A 15,865-nucleotide genomic window follows, 5' to 3' on the forward strand; every position below is an offset into this window, starting at 1 on the left:
TACATTTGCTCACAAGGGGCTCCACTGGAGCATTTCAATAAAACGTTTGGAAAATATAATCCATGGTGGAATGAAATTGGCCTTTAGAAAGGGACAGGTTTTAGATAGCGTGGTCTCCAATAAAAAAAAAAGTTCAGTGTAATAGTTCAAGTTCTATATTATCTTCCTTGAAAGGCAAAAATATAATTTTAATTGTAAATTGAGATCAAATATGCATCTTTATTATTTAAATGCTTTTATTGTCATCTTCCTTTGGCGGGGCAAGGGAGGGTAAGGGAAGGCACTAAGCTAAGGAAGCCAACTAAATTCAATTGTTGCCATGGTGGAGTAATAAACGTACCTTATACTAATATCCACATATTTTATTGTTTGAAGAGGAAAGCTGGTTTATGCCTGGGCACACAGTGTAACTTGTATGTTTCTGACAAGCCTCAATAGGAACCAGAATTCTCTTAATCCTGAACTGCTGAGTCCCCCTTGTGGGGAAGCAAAGGAAAACAATTAGTAAGCAATAACAGTGCTTAATGCCTTACAGCTTAGAAGTGTATACAGATATTAACTAATGAAATCCTCACAATATTCCTGTGCAGTAGACTTAGGGTGACCAGATGTCCCGATTTTATAGGGACAGTCCCGATATTTGGGCTTTTTTTTTATATGGGCTCCTGTTACTCCCCACCCCCTGTCCCAATTTTTCACACTTGCTATCTGGTCACCCTAAGTAGGCTGGTAAATGTTATAATAATTAATTTGCAGAAGGTGAAATGGAGACAGACAGGTTTAAGTTAGTCAACAATTGCAAAAGTATCTGCTAACTTTGAATGCCAAACTTCAAGTGCCCAGAGGCTGATTTTCAGAGGTGCTGAGCATCCACAGAGTCCTCTGAGCTACTATTGGAATTGTGGGTGCTCAGCACCTCTGAAGAGCAGACGTAAGGTGGGCATACAGAAACTGAGGCAATGTAGTGAACACTTGAAAATCTGGGCTCAGGATATTTTCCCAAGATCACAGAGCACTTGATTGACGAAGCTAAGACTAGAATACAGGAGTTCCAGGGTTGCAGGACTAGCTTTCCTGCTAACAGAATAAATATGTTCTTTCTGTAGTTCTAAAAGGTTTATATTTCATGTAATTGTGTTACTTTCATTCTAAAGGATTAGAGTTTGTCAAACTGCATTTTTTCCCAAATGTTATTAAATGTCCATGGTCTAAACCAGGAAACTAAATAGGCATTTTTTCTTTCTGTGCTTTGCCATCACCATATGTTCTTCCTTGCAAGTAGTCAGTTACTTTTTAAAAGTGACAGATACCTTTTTGGTGTAGCAGAACTGTAAAACCTGTGAATTATTTGTTGCCTGCCCTAGATACTGAAGACAGCCATGCAAGAGGAACCAAGCCAGGAAATCCTAATATTCTTCTGGGTGCTAATTCCAACTCTTAATCAAGATCTGATTACCAAAAAGGAAGACAGAACATAAAAATGCTATAAAGGTATAAAAATTTTCACTCTTGTCCATAATTCACACTGTAAATGTGTCCATTATGACAGTCACTATAGCAAGAAAATTGTGATGTTGTTGCAAGATTCCCTACAGCAGAACTCCTGCCAATTATGATGAATAATCTAGATCCATATGATAGCTCTATAATGCCCTATAATATCAAGGTACGCTAATTCTTTCCCTGCTTCCTCAAAAACATGGAATGCTGAAGAACACTAAAAGGTAATTAAAAATAGTTAATAGGTTAATCACACTTGGTCTTATATTTATCTAATACAGAATACTGATTCTTTAGTGATGTAGCTCTAAAGCATTATCATGAGCCAAGAAAATGAATCACACATTTAATGGAGATGTGGAAACGGAAATTTTCTTGTAAGATTACAAAATTGTAAGCCAATAATACACTAAAATATAATAAAGTTATCATTAACATTCCATGCATGAATTGCTATCCTGTGTGTCCTTTTTCACTATGTAGATGAAGTTGCTGCAACGTTCTTATATGGGCTGAAAATTATTCAGAATGAAGAAACAAAGGACCAGATTTACCAGTATGCTCTGGCTGCTTTACACCACTCCAGCCCCAGAGAATCTGCCCCCAATTTTTGATAACAGCTAAACTGAGCAGCACCATTTTGTTGGTAAGTTCACTGCAAATCCATGCACCTGTCATTTGGAGTCAAATCCCACAATGTGTGAATCAGGGCTAGTTTAGCCAAAGCTACCCCCCCATTTCACTGGGCTCCCTTGTCTGCAAAGCCCAGACTTCACAACAGAGTCTTCTCTTCAGCATCACTATGTTCCAAATTTCTACTCCATTTGCCTGGGGACAGGTTACTCAGTCCCAGTGGGGTGGGTGAATAGGTATTTTGTCCCAAACTGGAATACACTTGTCGGTGCAGGAAGGTAGGTGAAGTGTTCTTTATGAAAGAATGGGAAAACTTATCTGTGATGTGCCCCAGCCCAGATGTTCAAGTGTCCATAATTTTGGTTGCCCATCTTGAGAGACTTAGGGTCTGATTCAAGAGATAGTAAACACCTGCAACTTACGAAGTTTCAGTACTGGCCCCACGGTTACACATTTTATCCACTAAAACCATACAACTGTTTTTCAAGTTTTAAAAGTACAACCTGGCTTTAAAAATATCTAGCCCTGTTACCTTGATTGTAATGTAGAATTGCCAGTAATTAGTGATTGGGTGAACCCATTAATTTTAATCATTTGGCTTCGGTATTTGGTAAATACAGAATTCAGTTAGCCTGGGGAGGAGCACGAACAAGCAAATAATTGGAAAAAATAGAGTAGGGGAGTAAAGTTGATTTCTTACTTTTCTGGGTGAAAGCTAAGTTGTGGCATTTAGCCATAAGCTTTAAATAGGGTAGTGCAGGGCCATGCCACCCCTTGTAGCCTTGTGTGTCCCTCTGGCCGTGAACATCCCAGCAAGGACAGCACACAAGCTGACCCTTAAAGTCAAGTATAATTGCTCTTGGTGATATTTCCTTCTTCCATATGTCTCATGGGAATGAAATACTGCTGACACTTGAAACTAGGGGTTTACTGGAGACGTTGACCTGAGTATGATATTATGCATTTTCAGAATAAATAAGTAACATAAAAATGATAAGTGATTTCGAATCATAACAACTGAACATTTCCAATCAGTGAGCCAGATCCTATAGCCATTCATTTCCATGGGAATTTGATGCCTAACAGGCTCAAGATTAGGACCAATTTTGAAATCTCTTATGTTATGTAAAGATAAAAATTAACAGTTCACTTTAATTGTCAAATAATTGTGTATAAACAAATATCTAAGTAATTCTAGATGGGGCAGGTAGCGCTGCCTTTTATTAAGGTTGTCTGATGCTTCCCATTATAATAAGATCCTATTTTCAGTTGCTTATAACTTTGCCAAACTTTAAGCGTTCAAGCTGAAATTTTCTGTGCACCGTGTCTCATTTCAGTCAAAATGGTTCATCTATTTCTGAGAACAAGGCTAAGGAAAAATATGCTAGAGTGACTTAGCATGCTTCAGGCTCAAGAGAACAGCAGCAAAGCCAATTCTAGGGAAAGTCTGCTGGGCTGGGCTGTGGTAAGGCCGGGCACCAGAGCTGAGAACAGAGAGCCTGTCTCTCCTGTGCTCTTTCAGTAAGAGAGGGGAGGGTCCCAGGCCCCCAGCTCCCAGGTTCCAGCTGGAGTTCAAATGTCTGCACTGCAATCTTACAGTCCCACAGCCCAAGCCCCGTGAGCTCAAGTCAGGTGTCACAGGGCAGCTGCGTGTTTTTATCTGTGTCTCAGTTCCCCAGCTGTAAAATGGGAATACTATACTTCACACGGTTGTTGTGAAGATAAATTAATGTTTGTGAAGCACTCAGATACATACAATTGTGCACCGTAGACAGTGGCGGATTAGCCACTGGGCTGATGGCGTCCATACCCAGGGGCCCCAGGCAACTGGGGGGCCCTGGAAAAATGGGTGCCCTCACACCCTGGCCCCGCTCCCAGGCAGGAGCGCTGGGCAGGGCGGGGAAAGCCCCTGACCCCTCTCCCTGGCAGCAGTGCCTGTAGGGCAGGGGAAGCCTCCACAGCCCAACCCCACTCCCTGGCAGAATCGTCATCGGGGGAAGACCCTGGCTGAGGCCCTAGTATTGGAGGAGCTCTCACTACCTGCTGCAGCCTCAGGGTTGGGGGATCTCTCACTCCACGCTGCAGCCCTGGGCCATGGCGGGTAAACAGAACTTCTCTAGTTTCGGGCTGCAGTGGCAGGGGCAGAAAGGAGCAAACGGGTTGCAGGGCCACAGTGGGGTGGGGCAGGGACGGAATGGTGTGGGGCCACGGAGGGAAGGGGCAGGGCTGTGGGCGAGGCTGCAGCTGGAAGGGGTGGGGAGGGGCCCCTCACTTGCTCTGACCCAGAGCCCCACAAAACCTTAATCTGCCTCTGACCACAGAAACACCCATGAGGAAATTAATATTTCTATCTTCAGACCAAGGTTTGAATAGTGTGCAGTAAATAAGACCTATGGCTACACACTGAATAATGAGAAGAAAACAAAATATAGAATGGCTGCTCCTTAAGTGAGCACCATCTATCCCGTAGATGCACTGAAGTAGGCAGGAGTTCTGTAAAAAAGATAGTATGTGATAATGTAATTAAAGACTGTGATCATGTAATGAAAGACTGTTTGATAATGTCTATGCACAAGGCAACTGACTTAAGGTTGCACGTGCAACCTTAATTCTGGCATTTTCTAACTTTTGAATACTTCACTTTGCAACATCAATTTCTTTTACTGTAGCTTTTTGAGTGTGATATTGGATATAAATTACAAAACCAAATAAATAGCTGTCAACTCCCACCCCATTGTTTTTACTTTTTCTACAAGACAGTTGATGTCTAAATAATGCATCTTGAATTCTATATGTGAGCCTAATGTGATGGTGTTAAGCATGGAACAACGTAGATTTAAAAAGCCAAAAGTAAAATAATAAAAAAGGAAATGTAATATAAGCACGAAGAAGGTAGTTCTGAGTCCATATACAACAATCAAATAACATATTTTTGTAAAGAGTATTTTTGTTTAATTTTTCGAACAGTGAAACATTTGAAATATCTTCATCGGTATAGAAAGATAGCTATTCTAACATCTTGGTTGGGATTTTCAAAGCAATCTAATTCATTTAAGTAATTAAAAATTAATGGAAGATGTGAGTCTAGATTGTTTTGAAAATTTCAGACCTTGAGTGTTGTTTGTGCACACTGTCATCCTTTATTTTTAAAAAAAAAATCTGCTAAATTTAGTTTTACCTTATTGTTTAATTATTTCTGGGCCTGAGTCTTTATTCCTTGAGGATCCAAATGTTTCTGTGGCTTCTAAGGGAGAATTAGGTCCTCAAGGAATCCAGGACTGGGCTCAGAAATGAATGTTTAAAGTACTCTTCTGTGAGCACACTGATGGCAATTTATTGTTGCAATTTAATAGTTTTATACACAAGATTTAACCTACGGATTTAATGTTCCTCACTCTGTGGCCTAAACTATTTTCTCATTTACACTGGCGCTGAATCCCGAGTAAATCCAATTAAGTCAGTGAAGTTGTCTGGATTTACATCAGGGTAAGCAAGAGTAGAATTTGGCCCACTGTGTATAAAAAAGGAACATTTTATCAGCATGTCACTTTCATTTTTATATGTTGTAGTTTAAGTACTTCCTTCACTTTCCCTAAAATGGGATAAATATATTCATTATGAAGCACAAATATTTTATATAACTTCAGTCATACAGAATGTTTTTTCCTTGTCTGGAGCTTTTTAAATCTTCAGATAGTTCATACATTCTTACTTCGAATAATTACTTACTCCCTCTTTCTTTAATCACTTGTCCTGATCACACCCTCCTGGGGAGAAAACCAGCTGTAGGGGACTAAAAGGGAAGAAATCAGGAGGTTCTCCTTGCAGAGTTTCTCTCCAGTTAGGTTTTCAGGGGAGGGTAGAGTTTGTCTCCCGCATAGAATAAGCTGTAGGGCCTTCTACAAACTCTTTTGATCCCTCGGGATCTGCTGGGTTCATGGGAGATCTGCAAGAGGCTAGGGCCATCCATATGGAGGCCCTTCTCCTTCATACTGCTCTGGGACTGCAATAGTTCATGTCCATCTCCTTGGCAGTGGTCGCCATGCTGCCAGGGCTTCTGCAATTGATGGCTGGATCCATAATCTCTTTAAAGGAGGGGATCCTCAGCAAGAACGTGGGTGTGGGAGAACGGAGCAGGGATACAGCCTCAGGCTCTTTTAGAGGGAGGCACTGGTATTCTAGGCCCAATTCTGGTTTCAGTGGCAGCTGTGGCCTAGTGGAATGTAAAATTGGTCCCTTCAGTCTGTTTTATGGTATTGTATGGTTTTTTATTTTATTTTGTTTTCCATATGCAAAGCACAAAACATGCATGTTCCATCTAGGTGACTTTCATTTTAGAATAGGGAAGATGAAGTAAGAACAAATAGAAGCTCTCCATAAGACAGAAAGCTGGACAGGTCTCACTCTCCTTTTTCTTTCTTTCTTTGTGTTACCGTAGTGCGTCGGAACCCTAATTATGGACCAGGCCCCGACAGTGCTACGTCCAGTACAAACGCAGTACAAAAAAAGACTGTCCTTGTCTCAAAGGACTTGCAATCTAAGTAAAAGGCAAGAGACAATAAAATACCATTTCAGCAGCCAGGCAAATTTCTTACATTTAAAAGTGTAGTATGCAGAAATCAGAATCATAGCTACAAACAGTACCGTGATTCTAAGCAGTGCTTAATTTGTAATGAAAGAGGTGCTGGGGCTCAATCAATTTTTTTACATTCATAACTGGAAGGAAGGAAGCCCAAATGTGCCGGGGCTATGAACTGCCAAGTCTACAGGTTCCAGGGCTCAGCTCTAGCAAGACCTAGCACAAACTAAGCAGTGCTTCTAAGAAGTCTAAAACAAAGAATAAGAAATTGCAAGGCTGTTGAAGGAAATATACATTCGACTATTTTTTTCAGTTCGCCTTGATCTAATTAGTTACACATTCGTCAGCTGAAATCCTGGCTCATTCCAGTGCAACACAGTTAGCTCATTAAAACCATTGTTAATCTTGTGGAAGCTGCAGACATTCAGGCCTTGTTCACACTGTAACTGAAACTGTGGTACAATAACTGTGGTATTACTGCTTATCAAGATTCTGTTTATCTAATATAATTTGAGGATAAAAGATTGCACAACATGCCTATGTCAATTGTTCATAATTACACCTGTTCCTTCATGCTAGTACTGAGTTCTGCGTCAGAAACATTTTCATCTTTAGTTTTCCACAGTATGTATTCAAACATTTCTCTGTAGTTCTGCAGTTGGTATAGAAATAATCAGTTACAATAGAATGTCTCTTTGTTTTGTTAGAAACTTTGGAAAAAAGTTTAAATGATAGTCTCAGGAGACCAATAGAGAAAGTGTGAGAGCGTGTGTGGTTGTTTTTAGAAGTAAACCATTGGCAACTGTGGTTGGGGTATCTACCCCACATAAGGCCTGGAGGGGTTAAAGTGGCTAGGCAGGCCAACTACCTGCCCAGGCTGCACCTGAAGAAGGAGTCAGGGAGCAGGCCACTAACTGAAAATGGGTTCATCTGGGCAGGAACAGGAGGGGCCTGTATAAAGCTCAGGAGCAGTGAGCAGAAAGAGGCTGTAAGGAAGTAGTCTATAATTACTTTCTGGAAGGAGGGAGTTTGAAGCCTTAGCATAAATGTGAATGAGTTACTAACAAAGATCTAGAGGGGTTAAACTAACCAGCATGGACAAGCATATTGGTTATAATTCTGTTATAAAACCACACTATACACTTTCTTATATGTAGATACAGTCATCTACCCAACAATGTTAAAACAAAGCTATAAGAACAATATTGTTCTCCATAATGATCAGGGAAGCCATACTAGAAACCTGCTAGCAACAATCATGCTTAAACATGGTTGTTGCAAGCATGCTTTCACCATAGTGTGGGCAGAGCATGTTAGTATATGTCCTTCAGAGTACTCATCTGGCTATGAATCTGGAAAACACTGGTCTTCTCAAGGTTAACTTCTGCAATGTAGTGTTTTTTTTTTTAAATTGGAAATTCCTGTGCAGAAATTTTCAATTACACTATATATCCCACAAATTTGGGAGTTACATACGGAATATTTTAATTAGAAAGCATAAATTTAAACTAAGCATACCATACCAATTTAAACATAGCATACCAGTTACCCCCTGGAGCCTGGAGCCTGCAATTGCATTCACACAGGCACATTCCCTTCAACAAGGCACTGCATAGATGCCGAAATCTGCCTGTGTGGATGTAAGTATGGACAGGGGTATACACTAGCCTTATTACATGTGCAAACTTCATAAACAAGAATATTAGATACTTTTAGTCCAAAACTCATTTCTCAGTTTACACTGGCTTCACATTAATGGCAAAAATGTACTGTAATTTAAATTACTTAACTGGAACTCTATGTAGTTTCTTTTGTTTGGAAAAAAGATATAGCAGACCATATCTTGCTATCGATCTTTAAGCAGAGCCACATCAAAATCAATGGAGAGTTCTGCTTAGAAATTGTTGGCATGGTGTGGACCTGTGTCAGGCAACTGGAAATCATTAAACTGATGATCTAAGTGGTGTGTGTGTGTGTGGGAGAAGCAGACATCATATGCACTTTTTATGACTTAAAAAAATCATATTTCAGCATTTTCCATCACATTGGGGGCTCTGACAGGGCTGCATTGATTAGAACATTCAGACTAAATCATACAGAAAATTACTAATAGAGGCAGATTTATCTTATATCAGATGAATTCTTAAAGCAAAGAGCCTGTTTTCTTAGTTGCACATTAAGTGTAATATACTAAGAAATGTCAATTGGGTTTTGTTTTATGTATGGTGGGACAGTTGGTATAGATTAAGTCTGTGAAGTTTTAGAATGTTCTCAAGAAAGCAGATGTTACTTTGTAAAATCTCCGAACAGTGGTGCTAGATTTTATCCATTATTCAAAACTATGAATTTCCTTGCAGTTTTATTCCTTGGGTTATCAGTTCCTGAACCATTTGCTGCAAATATTCAGTTTTCAAACTTCAAAATTCACACTTCAATGTTTAGCTATACAAGCCATGTGGTATTATTTTTGTTCCTGGGTACGATGATTTATGTAACCAGCCAACACTTAAATTGTGAATCACAAATTAATATACAAATAGAAATCGGCTTTCAGCAAATATTCAAGGATTTGAGATTAAAATTTCTTTTTTGTACCAATGTTCATGAAGCCTGAGCACTTCAAGTGTAAATGGAAACGTTTCAAACATGGTGGAATTATTTTAAAATTTGAACAATATTCAGTTTTCCTCCGTTATTTATTCAATTATGGGGGTTCTTTATGTCTCAGCAGATACCAGCCAAAATGTTGCACTAGGTTAACAAAAGTCAATCCACATGATTGTTGGCAATTCAATTCAAAAGGCATTCTTCAGACTGAAGCTCCAGTCCATACATGTGCTTATTTTTACTCGTGAGGAGTCCTCAAAGTATGTATGTGATTGCAGGATTGGGACTGATGTATCTTTTCTGATTTGAATTTTTTTTAATTCACTCAACATACCTGGCAAGACAGGGAAGAAAAACTTTATTTTCCTATCTATAATTTTAATACTTTGTTTCTTCATTGTAGAAATAGCCACATAACTCTTAGCAGAACTATTTTAATTCTGTTTAAAATTTTTAACTATATTCAATAGCAGAATTTAGGGATACTCCAAGCCTTTGGCTTCTTTTGTTGTGTCTCATTATTTTACTTATACAGCTCCTAAATGACCTGTGGTGAAATTCACATGTAGGGTGATGTGTCAAAGCAAGGCACCATTTAGCAACGTCACAAAAGGCTGCACTTGGGGGTTGTGGGTAAAGTAGCCATTAAAAGGTACACACTGCAGAAAGGGCATCCCTGAAGGTCTCCCTGCATAGACTGCTACTTAAGACCACACAGGGTTAGACTGGGGACTGGCCAGAGGACAGGGGTACAGATCCATGTGTTCAATGGTCCCATAGCCCTCACGCAGCCGATGAAACTTGGGCATAAGAGACATGATCGCTATTCCAGACCATATGCTGGAATAGCAGTTGTGAAGGGAAGGGGAGCTGTGCAGTGGTCCTGCATCCTTACCTCAGTTTGAGGGCTGGATTCAGACATCCATTCACACAGAGCTTGAATCCTTGAGGTCTATGTGGTTGGAGTAAAATATACTGCATGTACAATTTGCATGATGACTTATTAAAGGCGTACACTCCTCCAGAATAAATTAAGATCTTGGAAATATATTTTATTGCATTTAAAATGTTTGTGGAAATAGCTAAATTTTAACTGAGAAAATAAAATACATTTTATAGCACTTGTAATTTAGTGTATCATTGGGAATTATGGAGGTTCTAGCATTCAGAGATTAATGGAATGCTATATAATTGTTGTAATGGCTCCACCTAGTGAGTATTTTTGTCACTTCCTATAGATTATTTATTTGGTTCTCTGTTTTCTTCAAATTAAATGTATCAAGTTCTTTGATATGTGCAGAGCTTTGACTGGTCAGGCAAAGCATTTACCTCTGCTCTGTGGGGTTTTGATATGAGTTGTAAAAGTAAAGTCCATTGTTTAGGACAGGAAGTAGTGTTGCTATGTTGTATCCTACCTCAGATGTGGGTATATTGCTTTTTAAGCTTATTAAAACAAAAAGTAGGAAAAAAGTATCTTAACCAGCTTAATTCACTTCCACTCTTGATGCTGCCCTGTGTCATAAGGGGCTGCTGTGTCCCAGAGAGGGACTTTATTCCCGGAGGAGGAGATGGTGTTTGCATCATTGTTCTCCACCAAGATATGCCATTGGAAGAGAAGCTTTAAACTGTGGTCAGAACTTTATAGAAGTCTTGCTGGTGGAGGTTGCCTAGGAGACGTATGAATAAATGAATCCTCCAGCATCCCTGGTTGTGTTCCTTCCTCCACTAGTATCACCTACTTTCTGTGTTACGCTGACCAGCTACAGGGCACAAGGGCATGGTACTGACACCTTGTACCATTGCATTATGGGGGTTCTTTATGTCTCAGCAGATGCCAGCCAAAATGTTGTAATAGGTTAACAAAAGTCACCAAGGATTTTTGCCACCAAGCACCAAAGGGGAAGGTTAGTGAGAACTTGCCAACTGTTTGATTTGCTGGGGAAGAAGGGGAAACTGAGGTAGTGGACAGGCCTGAAGTCAGAGTGGGTAATTCCCTCCTACGTGAATCAAAATCAGCTGCTACAACTTGCCAAGTCTTGTGGCTTTTTATTGTGACTCTTGTGTTCTTTCTTAAACTTCCACATTAGTTGAATGACACTGCACGTGACTTTCTCCAGGTGAAATTCTTTCCCCACCTACCTGATCCTCAAAAAAAAAAAAAAATCCATCATTCTGTATTCTCCTTCTCCCCCTTAAAATCCACTCGTTTCATATTATTTTCACCCAAATCCATGCACCCCTCCACACTCACCAGCTTTGATTTCCCTTCATGGTCGTAGCTGCCAAGTTTTGTGCAGCTTTGCATGTGACATTTCTCATAGTTACTGACTTCTCCCTTGGGGTGGCCTGGAGCAGTGGGAAAGAGAGTGGCAGGGAGACTATCCTTTGCTAAAGCCTGGGGTTTTTGTGGGTACCTGTAGAAGGTAGCGAGGAGCTTATTTTAGGTTGTCAGGGGCAGTGTCCCCCATTCTGCCACCACTTATTTGATTTTCTCAGTCTTACGACAAATAGCTTCCCAGTAGGGGGGCATATCTAGGGAGTTCACAGAACTTCCAGGAGGTGTTTGATGAGTGAGGACAGTACATGTAGAGGAAGGAATAGAGCTTTAATGTTGCATGGACTTGGTTTTATCTCTTTATGCTTTCACGCTGAATAATGTTCCCCATTCAGCTCAGTTCCCAGAGGTGTAGCTAAAATGGTGCGAGTGGGGCAGCCATGCCAGGACCCACAAGATTACGACAGCCCAATGAGACAGAGCTGCACTCCAACACTTCACCTGGCGCATGGCATCGCAATGCCACTCACTCAAATTTGGCCCAGCTGAGCCTTCACCAGACAGAGGGACCACCAGGCTAAATGTGACTCCCAGTGCAACCGGCTGCATGGGGAGGTGCCAGTACCACGCAGGGGTGGCCCACTTGCCCCTCTGTTGTGACGGGGGGATGGCAGAGCCAAACTTGAGTGGCATTACAACCTGATGCATGGGGTCACAGCACCACTCACAGCTGGCCTGGTTGCCCTTCCATCATGACAGAGGGTGGGTTAGGCTGAACCTGAGTGGGGCTGTGACCGGGTGCGCCAGGTTGCAATGCCCCTCATCGCTCAAATTTGGCCTGTGTGGTGTGAGTGCGGGCTGGGTGACGGGAGCAAAAGGAGCTGCTGGGTGGCCAGGATTGGGTGCCGCCCTTTCCCAGGATGGGAGCAGAGGGCTGAGTCAAGGGGGTACCAGTGAATGGCCAGGATGGTTCCAGGGGCAGAGGGTGAGCAGCAGGGTGGTGAGATGGTGGTGAGCTATGGGGTGAGCGGAGAGTTTTGGGGAGGTTGGGGTAAGCAAAATTTGACTTTGGGAATCAGGAAAGGGGTCCTTAACCTATTCTGCATCTGGGGCCTGGTGACACCAGTGTCCTGTCCCACCAGGCCCTGTTCTGTCCCTCAACCTCCTGCATTCAAGTCACTGCTTCCTCCATGGTCCAGCAGGGGCCACATTGAGAGCACTGGAGAGACAATCTTCTCCCCTTTCAGATCTGGCACTCCAAGCACCCATGGTGGCTAGCAGGAGCAAATGCAGGGAAATTGCTGCTTCCTCTTGCAGCATGCTAATTGCATGAGCTCCCAGCTGTGCTGCTGGGACACATGATTGGGAGGGGCAGTTGCATGTCATGCCCAATATGTGTGACACACAGGTCTACAGCAAGCTTCTTCCCCTAGATGCTTCTTGGAGGCTTCCCTATCAGACAGTGGTTCTCTGCAACAGCAGTAGCCGTAGTGGCAGATGGGCTTCCAGGCTGGCAGGTCACTGGCTGTGGGGCGCTTGGATGGGTGGGGTCCTCTTTGTTAGTGGATTGAGTGGAAGCCAGGGATGAGTCCTCTTTAGTTCTTGAGGTAGGTGGATCTCTCCTGACTGCTGGCTTTTCCTGGACCTGTGTTTGGAAGTCTGTTAGAGGAGTATGCTTCCCCTTGTTGGATGAGGAAGGGTGGTAACGGAAGAATAAGGTTCTGGGCTCCCTCCTCATACTAATCTTTGTATTCCACGTTGGGGTTAGGCAGACAGTCACTGGTAAGGAGAGAGAGAGAGAGGGTACAGCTGTCTACTGCAAGACAGCAGAAGCTACAGGAAAACCAATCAATCCTGCTGCCTCACCTCTTCCTGATTGTTTATTACTGTAAAACCTTGGCCCCCTTTAGGGTGCAGGTAATACATTGTGTGTCTCTAATGGACTCATAATTATGATGGAAGGGGTGAGTATATAGGAGGAAGGGAGTTCCCTTAGTAGCAACTGAGTGAGAAGCAGCCAGTTCAGTCATAGCCTCAAAAGGGCTGAAAGTGTTGAGCAGAACTAGTGTCTGTATTTTGGGGCAAGCTGCATAACAATTGTTTTTTAATCTTCTTGTGGCTGTACTGATATCTTGTTTGCTGTGATTACACAGGACTACAGAGAGGGACAGTTTAAGAATTTTGGGTATGGTTAGCGAGAAGCTACACATCCACTTCCACAGACACCCTTTATGAAATTGGGGGTGAAGGTCTAGATTAGTAGCAAACAACTTCTCCCATGAATCTCTGTGTGAGGGGGAGAAGCGAAGGAGCAAGTTAACAACTCCTTCACTCATGTAGTGGTGGCCTGTGGAGGGGAGATTTCTAATTTGTTTTGTGTGTTTTGAGCCTTGGTGGTTTGTGTTTTCAAGCTTTCTCTAACTAGGAAGGATAGAAACCTTTTAAAATGAAAGCTTAGGTTCTTGCATAAACATGATTCCAGGAGCCCCAGCCTAAAGAAAAACACCAAATAATACACTTTATTAGAGCCACTGTGATGAGGCGTGCTCCCCAGACTGGCCCTGCAAGAGCTGAATTGGGCCAAGTGGGCCCAATCAGCACATTAGGCTGCAAAAGGGGGAGTTTTAGGCTGGAGGCAGCTAATAAGAAAAGCTCACCTGCGAGAGAAAGGCAGGGCTTCTACAAAAGAGAGGAAATTGGAAGCACAAGGGGCTGTAAGGCAGTAGGCTACAGTCACTTCCCAGGAGGAGGAAGCTTGGGCTGGTAAACCCAGAAAGAGTGGAAGTCAGATAAGTAGGAAGAAGCCCAGGAAAACAGTAGCTAGGGACAGAAGCCTACGAACTTTGGCTGCTTCTTATAGGATTTGTGGGCTGAAACCCAGTGTAGAGGGAAGGCCTGGGTTCCCATATGAGCCATTGGGAATTGGTGCAGCGAATTGGAGATGTCAGACAGACAGCTGGTCCTGAAGGACTTTGAATTTCCCTGGAAGGGGAGGACCTTTGTGACCTGTGCCAAGTCACAAACAGGAAGCTGCAGCTGCAGGAGTGAGAGGGGCCACAGGGTGAAAGATGACCGGTAGATATATGCTGTCCTTCTCTGGTGGTGTGGCAAGAGCTAATGCCAGGAGAAGGTGCCACCAGCGGTAAGTGAACCCTGTGACAGTCAGAAAATGTGTAACTTCTTAGGAATTACTAATGTGTTATCTGTGACAAATTCATTTTGAGGTAAATCCCAGAATACTCATGCAAGTGAACTATAGTCAGAAACTTTTAAGTCTGTGTGAACTGAAGCAATCAAATATTCCTTAAAACTGACACATCATAAGAACTTTCTGGTTTGTGACAAAGCACTGTAATACTTTGCTTAATTATAACCTACTTATTGTCCTTAGTTTATAAAATACACAGCTGAGAATGCCATAATGCTCTTTGCCTTTTCCATGGGGTGAGAGAAGACTGTTTGTGTTTGTTTTTCCAGAAAAACAATCCTGTTCTATTCAGTGGTTTTGGCCACTTACACTTCAGTTGAATTTCTTTCAAAGACTCAAAAGTAATGTTGTAGTTTTTTAAAAACATACCTATTAGTGCCCACTAAAGTTTTTTGTTTGTTTGTTTGTTTTAACTTTTTGAATAATAAAATAATAGACAAAAGCCCAAGCTATGCTCTAAACACTAAATATAAACTTTTTATTGAATTTGATGTGCTAGCTACCTCAGCTAGGTATATTATGAGTAAACATTATGAGGGCTAAAGGCCTTCTTCCCCCCCTCCCCACATACAGGTGGCAAAATGCCCATTGACTTCAGTGGGAGCAAGAATTAGCCTATTAATTATTGCACAAATGAAAAAATTGAACACTCATTTGGCTAGAAGAGACGACTTCTACCAACAGAACATAGAAGATTGTTCCATTAAAGTCTAGTGTAAGAAAGGTATCTGGTATAACTTTGACAATTGCTTTAAGCTGAGCAACTGAAATGGGGTGCCTTAGTCCGATTGAAGTTATGCCAAAGGGATTTCTGTGCACAGCACTAGCAGGATCAGGACTATAAATTGTTACACCAGAGCATTTTGTTTTAGTTTTTATTTACATAATTGGTCATCCTTAACTAAAGTCAGATCACTCCCTCCCAAGATAGAAGACTAAAGTGAGGAGGAGACTCCATGAGGTTACCGTGGAAAGTTTCTCTGACATTGTTCCATCAGGAGTTAGGGGTTCCCCACAACACCGAATGAGTTGCAGGTCCAGGCCCTGCAGATCTTAGGGGATC

This window comes from Lepidochelys olivacea (genome assembly GCF_965140295.1).
Source record: "Lepidochelys olivacea isolate rLepOli2 genome assembly, chromosome: 4".
In the NCBI taxonomy this organism is placed as follows: domain Eukaryota; kingdom Metazoa; phylum Chordata; order Testudines; family Cheloniidae; genus Lepidochelys; species Lepidochelys olivacea.